This window comes from Schistocerca cancellata, chromosome 1 (assembly GCF_023864275.1).
Source record: "Schistocerca cancellata isolate TAMUIC-IGC-003103 chromosome 1, iqSchCanc2.1, whole genome shotgun sequence".
In the NCBI taxonomy this organism is placed as follows: domain Eukaryota; kingdom Metazoa; phylum Arthropoda; class Insecta; order Orthoptera; family Acrididae; genus Schistocerca; species Schistocerca cancellata.
The window spans coordinates 739,594,651-739,604,442 of NC_064626.1; the positions used below are offsets into that span (position 1 = coordinate 739,594,651).

The 9,792-nt window shown below is 40.9% G+C and overlaps 1 pseudogene; it reads right to left on the reverse strand.

Annotated features, from left to right (window-relative positions):
- Nucleotides 1–7,955: 7,955 nt before the first annotated feature.
- On the reverse strand, nucleotides 7,956–8,073 carry LOC126104633 (5S ribosomal RNA; annotated as a pseudogene).
- Nucleotides 8,074–9,792: the final 1,719 nt, after the last annotated feature.

Here is a 9,792-nt window from a genome sequence, read left to right on the forward strand (position 1 = left end):
TATCAAGTGTTCAGTCATTTGCATCCAATAATGTTATATAAAACTTTTACTTTTTAAATGGATTATAACCATTTGTGTAGTTGAACTATTTCAGTAGACCCTCCACTTATGTCTAAAAAAAGTAATAATAAAATTTAAATTTATTCAGAGCCTGTTGTGAAAGGGCCTAAAATATTTTTGTATTAATTTTTATTTGTTATAAATAGACTCAGAAAACGATACACCATTTTATGCAGTTGAACATTTAACAGAAACATTATGTAATAAATACGAATTATATTCTTTAGCTTTTAGAAATCAAAATAAAAACACAAAAATTCCTATTTTCGATAGTGAAGTTGAAGAGCATAACAGAAAAAGATTAAAGGAAGATGGGAATGATTTTAAAATTAAGAAAATATTAAAAATTAAATCTACAGTTTATATATTAATTATTTAATAAGAAATGTACCTATTTTATTTTCCAAAATATGTCTTTTATTGCCATCTTCACGAAATGCTTTTTTATTAATCTCAACTGAATAAATTTAATGTTTAATGCTTTGTATTCAATTCACAGTTCTGTACTTTACAGTACCATTGAACAAACAGTCTTTATAGTCTTCAATACATATTTCATTTTTCACAACAATTTGTTATCTCCTTTTGATTTTTTTCTCAAAAACATCACTAACTTTGTAAGCATACACTTTTGATCTTAAATCACAAAACACTTCTATTATTTTTCCATTATATTCATCTTTTATTTTGCCTAAAACTTTCGTGATTATTTGTGGAATGTTGGAAAGATTTTCTTTTGGATAACCACTAGTATCAAATTTATCAAACATTGTTTTCATAACTTCATACAAATCTTCAGTTTTTATATTGTAAAATATTACCCTACAGTCACCAATTTTTTGTTGAAAACTCCGAGTTTTGGGAAAATCGTTGTTATTTGAGGAACTTCTTGTTTTTAACTGTTTTTAATTAAATTTTGACGAAATTCTTAATTTTTGGAAAGTGAGCCAGAATGTACAACTGTATTCTACTCACTGATTAAAAAGAGTGTAAGACAAGGATGCGATTTTTTGGCACTACTGTTAAATCTATGAATCAAAGGAGAAATGAAGGAAAGAAAAGAAAGGTTTAAGGGTGGGATTAAAATTCTTTCCTTCAATATTTTCCCATATTTCGGTTTCATAACTCTACAGTGCAAATCACACATCAATTCACTTTTAAGTATATTCATACCACTCTAAAAACATTTTTTAAAATTAATTTTGGTTTCATTCACTTGAATTGTAGCAAAATTTCCATTAAATATTGTTCCTCCTTTAAAATCTGGCTTTGCTACAAGCTTATCACACTTATTTGCATCTGAAACTAATTTTATATCCACTCTATTTCTAATATTTTACATTGCTTTTCTAAACACTGAACTAGTCATTAATTTACAGAAATCTTTTTTAAAATGATTTTTTGCTTTAGTTCTCATTTCTGCATTCAAAACTGTATTTTTTCAACCAATTAAATTGCTTAAATTTTAGAACTCTATGTATTTTTGTTATCTTCATTACTAAGGAAAAATATTGTTTTAGATCTATAGTAAACAACAAAATTATATTTGTCATCTAACATTGTCAATAACTTGCTTTCTTTATTCCCACATGCAATTTCATTTTCAGGAGTTAATAGTAAATCTTTATATAAACTGGACTGTTATTTAGGATATTCTAAATCCACTTCATATATACATCTACATCCTGAATTATCTGAAGTTTTCATCAGATAAATAGCTAAATGATCTACCCATTCAAAATATCTTAATGGTAAATATTTCTTCAAAGCCCAATCATATAAATTTTTTGCATCTAATATACTAAATAATTTCATTTCTTATTTGAACCATAATCTTTCAAATGTTTATTATTTGCTTTCTCATATCTTTTTACAACATGGGCAATACCTCTTGTTATGCCCTTTCCAATGATTAATGTCACATCTTATCACCTAATAATTGTAATCTAACTTAAGTCATTCTTAACATCACATTCTGAGGTAAGCCAGAATCTGTAAAAACCAAGATGCAGCCAAATCACATACTATGGTACAAGTTTCTCTAAAAAAAATAATTTAAGGAATATGTCATGATAATCACCAAGGTTTTTTATATTAAATGTTTTCCAAACTAATTTTGCATGTTTTCTTCATCACTTACATCACTTTCATTCAACTTACAATAAAATTCTTGTTTTGATGGAAGCTGTGTTTCTTCAAATCTTTCCAACTATACACACAGTAATAAATACAAACATTTCTTTTAGTTATTAGATTGACTCTATTTTCTGGAAAAAATTATCTGATGTTTGTTATTTGATCATATTTTCAAACTTGATGAAAGCTTATCAAGACCTAAAGCTAAAAATGTAAATGTATCGCTAAATATCATTTTCATTTTTTCTGTTTTCTTACCAAAACTTATATATCTTCACTGTTGGGTATTAAATCTATTTATTTTTCATTACAACCAAGTTCATTTACAAACAAATCTGAATTATATCTCGATAGGATATGTAAATAAATTAGAACAAAACTAGGATGTTTCAGTTGTAAATTTTGAGGATGGTCCTCCTGAACTAGATTCTGTACATGTGTGACACTCATGGGATCCATGCCAACACAAGCAGTATCCCAGAATGATACACCACAGCCTCTATAGGTCATGATCCTCCTGCTCTCGATTTCTGACACATGCAGGTAGACGATTCTCTTTCGTACATGGGCCATAATATGGTAATCTCAGAAACAAACAACGTTTAGATGTGATTTCTGAATGAAAAACCCACTGGGTTCTCTTTCCTAATACACAGAATAAAGATAGTGTTATGCCTGCATAGTTTGTGCAGGTTTCACTGAAATTTTAATCGTATGCATATCTAAGCATGTAATGCACTTGATGTTGATCTGACATTTGTTGCTTGCTGACATGGTGATGTTACAATCTTAATTACCAACAGTTCATTTCATTATGTCAATCAGAATAATTCTGTGAGGCAAAAACCAAACATCTGGATATGTGCCTACCACTGAAGTCTCTGGTTGACAATATGTGTGATTTTTTCATTGTCTTTATGGAAATAGCGACGGAAACTAATAATTCTATATACGTAACAGAGGTCGCAAGCCGCTACAGTAAGAGACATGTCCAGGAATAAACACTAGTCATTCTTTTAAGAATCGAAAAGGTAATACATTTACGAAAAATTTACATATTCACAGATGTGTATCAAACACTGTTTTTCAACATATTCTTCTTTGGTCACAATACAAAGCCGAGGAGTGAGTATTCTGACACCTTCGTCAAAAAATTGTCTCGCTGAGCACTCTGTAATCCATCGTTGGTAGAAAACTTTTTTACATTTGCATTCTTAAACAACTTCAGGAAAATTAAAATATGAAACTCTGGAGGTGCTAGATGTGGGCTATGAGCTAGGCGGTTGATGATGTACCAACTGAATCAATCCAAGACTTGCTTTGTGGCATATAGGGACATGCATTATCATCCAACAAGTTCACCCCTTCGTTAACATTCCCCCTCTTTTGTTCTCTATCGGCCTCCATACTTTTTTTAGATTTCTGCAGTATCGGGCAGAATTAATTGTTTCTACCAGGTGCAAAAATTCAGTGAGAATCCCTTTACTGTCCCAAAAGAAAGAGGGCATGACTTTTCGGGCCGAAACAGCGGTTTGGAATCTTTTCTGTGACAGTGAGAAGGGGTTGTCCACTGCATTTATTGTATTTTCATCTCGTGAGTGTATTAGGCCTCCCACGTCTAGTCACAAATTCACCTCCCAGTTCGAAGCGCTGGAGAAATTCCTGTGAAGATGCGGTTCTGTCGACTTTCTGTTTTTTAGTAAACAGCTAGCACACTAAACAGTGTAACAGCAACGATTTCATTCAGAAGAGATCTGTAGATTCCTGGATGCATTGCGTTCATTTCGTCTAAAGCTGATCGACTACCGTAGCGAATAATTTCTTCGATGTCGTCCAACATCTCATCAGTCACGATGAGAGAAACCCACTGCTTTTTCATAACGAACCATTTCTCCGCCAGCTTTAAACTCTCGACACCACTTGCACACCTTAGCAGGCTACGGTTCGTCCTACCATCATCATAAACAATTTCGATGTCGTTAAAAAACTATTACGCCGTGTTTCCATTTCCAGGAAGAAGAGGAATAAAGTTCCTCACTTCACAGCTGGTTGGTTTCGGAATAGACACACATACACACCTGGAAATGGAAAAAAGAACACATTGACACCGGTGTGTCAGACCCACCATACTTGCTCCGGACACTGCGAGAGGGCTGTACAAGCAATGATCACACGCACGGCGCAGCGGACACACCAGGAACCGCGGTGTTGGCCGTCGAATGGCGCTAGCTGCGCAGCATTTGTGCACCGCCGCCGTCAGTGTCAGCCAGTTTGCCGTGGCAAACGGAGCTCCATCGCAGTCTTTAACACTGGTAGCATGCCGCGACAGCGTGGACGTGGACCGTATGTGCAGTTGACGGACTTTGAGCGAGGGCGTATAGTGGGCATGCGGGAGGCCGGGTGGACGTACCGCCGAATTGCTCAACACGTGGGGCGTGAGGTCTCCACAGTACATCGATGTTGTCGCCAGTGGTCGGCGGAAGGTGCACGTGCCCGTCGACCTGGGACCGGACCGCAGCGACGCACGGATGCACGCCAAGACCGTAGGATCCTACGCAGTGCCGTAGGGGACCGCACCGCCACTTCCCAGCAAATTAGGGACACTGTTGCTCCTGGGGTATCGGCGAGGACCATTCGCAACCGTCTCCATGAAGCTGGGCTACGGTCCCGCACACCGTTAGGCCGTCTTCCGCTCACGCCCCAACATCGTGCAGCCCGCCTCCAGTGGTGTCGCGACAGGCGTGAATGGAGGGACGAATGGAGACGTGTCGTCTTCAGCGATGAGAGTCGCTTCTGCCTTGGTGCCAATGATGGTCGTATGCGTGTTTGGCGCCGTGCAGGTGAGCGCCACAATCAGGACTGCATACGACCGAGGCACACAGGGCCAACACCCGGCATCATGGTGTGGGGAGCGATCTCCTACACTGGCCGTACACCACTGGTGATCGTCGAGGGGACACTGAATAGTGCACGGTACATCCAAACCGTCATCGAACCCATCGTTCTACCATTCCTAGACCGGCAAGGGAACTTGCTGTTCCATCAGGACAATGCACGTCCGCATGTATCCCGTGCCACCCAACGTGCTCTAGAAGGTGTAAGTCAACTACCCTGGCCAGCAAGGTCTCCGGATCTGTCCCCCATTGAGCATGTTTGGGACTGGATGAAGCGTCGTCTCACGCGGTCTGCACGTCCAGCACGAACGCTGGTCCAACTGAGGCGCCAGGTGGAAATGGCATGGCAAGCCGTTCCACAGGACTACATCCAGCATCTCTACGATCGTCTCCATGGGAGAATAGCAGCCTGCATTACTGCGAAAGGTGGATATACACTGTACTAGTGCCGACGTTGTGCATGCTCTGTTGCCTGTGTCTATGTGCCTGTGGTTCTGTCAGTGTGATCATGTGATGTATCTGACCCCAGAAATGTGTCAATAAAGTTTCCCCATCCTGGGACAATGAATTCACGGTGTTCTTATTTCAATTTCCAGGAGTGTATTTCCACGCAGCAGTACAACAGAAATTTTCAGCCAATGATCGGGTGAACTTCTCAGTGATGGGATCGACTTTTTGAAACCACCTATACAGTGAGGTGCGATAAGATTCCAGGTATTATATCACGCAGCCATTTAGCCTGGTGGCCCCTCGTTTGCGAGTAGTCGACGAAAAAATATTTCGGAATTACGCGTGATACTCTACGGTTTTAAAAAAGAAATATTAAAGGAGTTCTTGTGTAGAGTAACGGGTATAGAAAAAGCTTCAAATCCGTGAGATTGTACGCTCGAATCTCCCCAGATGCTACGAAGTTGTTTATTTTTATATCCTTATCGAAGGGACTTTGATCATTATTTTTATTCAATTACTTCGTTTAAATGTAGTTTTTTATTTTTATTCTTTTGCTACATCATTTTAATCACTTTATTAACTTTCCTAATTGCGCTCTTTTTTTCTTCCTGCAATACTTTTTTACTCGATATATTTGTGAATGAGATTTTAACTAAATCCATATATTAACATCAATTTAATTTCTTATAGTTCATCATTATATATGTACGACTGTGTTATTACATTCATTATTCATTATTTCTGTTCCTCATATTGCTTAAATTTCGTTTTATTTACACTCGCTGCTTTCGTTTGAATCTTCATCTCCGTTATTTTGTCCACAGAGGAATAAGAATTTATGTTTTCAATTTTTTTACGACGATTACCATCCATGAAAATGTACGCCTTGTAATGAAAATTACATTTTTGACACCATTGCGCATATAATAGATTATTTCGTCTTTTGTTTTTTCAACATATAGGTCGGCACTTTTAAATGCTTAAATATTACGATAGATAAATAAAAATAATTATATGAGTATCATTAAATTTACAAATGCAAAAATTTCGACCGGAAAAAGGATGTTGGGAAGAAGAAACGTGAGCAACTGAAAAGTTAATACGGTTATTAAAATGACGTGACAAAGCAATAGAAATTAAAAAATTACATTAAAACGCAGTAATTGAGTAAAAGTAATGATCAAAATCATTTCGATAAAGATTTAAAAATAGTAACTTCCGTAACACCTCTTGCATAAAAGGTTTATACTATAAACATTACGCTTTGCAACTACTCCATGCAATATATCTCGTATGAAGCTGTAGAGCATTACGTGAAATTCCAAAAAAAATTTCGTCGATTACTTGCAAACTATTGCCCTCCAGGGTGAATGGCTGCATGGGTGAAACCTGGGACCTTCACCTGCAATGCCACATTAGTAGTCAATTCCGCAGCTGGGTACCTCTCCTTTTGAGACAAACGAGCGTACGTCTCCTGTAAACACCTTGTCTTTGGACGCAGTACTGCCAACTTCGTCGAAAAAAACTTATCTTTTTGCGTCAGAGGCTCAGTACTCATACTGGCTGGACTTGCCTCGTATGATCCGTATGTACTGAAATCGAGCTTCTGGAGTCATGGGCAGTTTGTTTGGCCACGAGGGGATGAGGGGTCATCAGCAGCGCGACTGAGAAGTGCGCCTCCCGCCCTTCGCCGTCTGAGAGACGCGGGGAGCGGTGAAGACCTGAGGAGCGGAGGTGGCGCCCCCGGCCCGCGGGAATCAATGCGGGAGACGGCGTCGGCACGTGGCAGCCGCAGGGCGGTCGGTCGATGCAGCCCTGGACCGGAGAGCAGGGAGAGGGGCGCCGATGTGGGCCGCGCCCCTTGACACACTTCCGCCGCGCCGAGAACCTGCAGCGTTCATTCGCCCCGCAGACACCACCACAGGTGGTTCACCGTCTGGACGCCGTCTACGCCGCGCGATGAGCGCACCGAGGTTAAGGCTACGTGCATGTTTTATTTCTTTCTGTTGGGGGGGGGGGGGGGGGAGCAGGGGTGTTTGTACCTGGACCAGTCACGAAATGAGGGTCATCGTGTGAATTTCAAGAAAATTTAGTATCTATCGATACCACACATCAGGGCCGTATGTGCTATCTGTAGATCGGTAGTCTAAATCTGGGGTGTGGGACCTACCAAGGGATATTTTCTGTTAACTAAAAACTAAAACTAAACTCCTCCCGAACAGGCCATGAAGATCCAACGGTACCGACCGGCCGCCGTGTCATCCTCAGCCCACAGGCGTCACTGGATGCGGATATGGAGGGGCATGTGGTCAGCACACCGCCCTCCCGGCCGTGTGTCAGTTTCCGAGACCGGAGCCGCTACTTCTCAATAAAGTAGCTCCTCAGTTTGCCTCACAAGGGCTGAGTAAACCCGCTTGCCAACAGCGCTCGGCAGACCGGATGGTCACCCATCCAAGTGCTATCCCAGCCCGACAGCGCGTAACTTCGGTGATCTGACGGGAACCGGTGTCACCACTGCGGCAAGGCCGTTGGCATTTTCTGATAACTAACCTGCACAAATATCATTTTAGAGCAGTTTTCGAACGAATACAGTATTTCAGGTTTCTTATTTAATTCTATAAAATTTAAATTTTATTGCACAATTCATTATTTAATGAATGGATAAAACTAGAAACACGAAAACTCGGCCAGTTTCGGTTGAAAAAATGCGGAATTTCTTGTGGGATATCGCGGAATATTCCAGCTTCACCCCTTCAGTTTCATGAAGTTCCGATAGGTGGCGGCGCTATACGTACCCTTCAAAGTGGCGCCTGTAACGGAGATGTGTTCCAAGCAAAGATCTGTTATTGAGCTTCTTTTGGCGGAAAACCAGAGCATCGCAGATATTCGTAGACGCTTGCAGAATGTCTGCGGACATCTGACAATCAACAAAAGCACGGTGAGTCGCTTGGCGAGGCGTCTATTGTCATCACAACGACGTCGCGCAAACCTTTCCGATCTCTCTTGTGCCAGCCGGATACAAACAGCTGTGACTCCCGCAATCTTGGAACGTGTGGACTGTATCATTCAAGGCGGTCGACGGATCAGAATTAAACATCTCGCTGCACAACTGGACATCTCTGTTGGTACTGCTGACACACTCGCTCACCAGAAAAGTACTGTCAGGTGTGTGCCCCCAGGTTCCTCACCGCCTAACAGAAGCGACAAAGGACCATCTGTGCGAAGTTGCTTGCGCATTATGAGGCTGATGGTGACACTTTTTTCTCGAACATCGCCACAGGCAATTCAACATGGGTTCAACACTTCGAGTCGGAAACAAAATGGCAATCCATAGGGAGGCGCCACACCACCACTCCTTCGAAGAATAAATCTAAAGCCGCAATCTCACCCGGTAAGATCATGCCGACAGTCTACTGGGTCTCCGAAGGGGTTATTCTGTTTGATATCCTTCGTCATGGTGCAACCATCAACTCTGAAGTGTATTGTGCTACCCTCAGGAAACTGAAGAAAAGACTTCAGCGTGTTCGTCGCCACAAAAATGCGAACGACCTTCTCCTTGACAATGGCAAGGCCTCACACAAGTCTGCGCACCCGAGAGGAGTTCAGAGAACTTCACTGGACTGTCCTGCCTCATCCACCCTACAGCCCGGATCTCGCACCTTTCGACTTCTATGTGTTTGGCTCAATGAAGGATGCACTCCTCGGAAAGCAATATATGCATGACGGTCAGGTTACTGATGCAACAACACGTTGGTTCCGACATCGACCAGTAGAGTGGTACATGTAGGCGTACAGGCCCTCCCTTCGAGGGCATGTAACGCCGCCCCATTGAACGGAAATAATTTTAAAAAGTAGGGTTTTGTCGTCAAAAGAGTGCTGAATAATGCGATGTATTGGAATACTGACTCAAACCACCCTGCTTCCAGAAAAGAAAAGTGTTGCATTATTTATTGGACGTCCCTCGCATTTTCATTTTACCCCTTGGAGTCACATATAAACTCTTTTCCAAAATTCTTGAATGACATGTAACAAGACTGCTGGAAAATATCAAGCGTGGTTTAGAGGATCGAGATCCTGCATTGAACAATAATAACCTCAGGACATCGTTCAAAACTGCAAGAAAGGCAGTTTGTAGTTACCTTCGAACGGTTCCAAAAGCCGTACGAGTCAGTGGGTAGAACCACTCTCTTTGGACTATTAAAGGAACTAAGACTCAACGAAAAAGTCAACAGGTTGGTGCAAGTCATCTTGT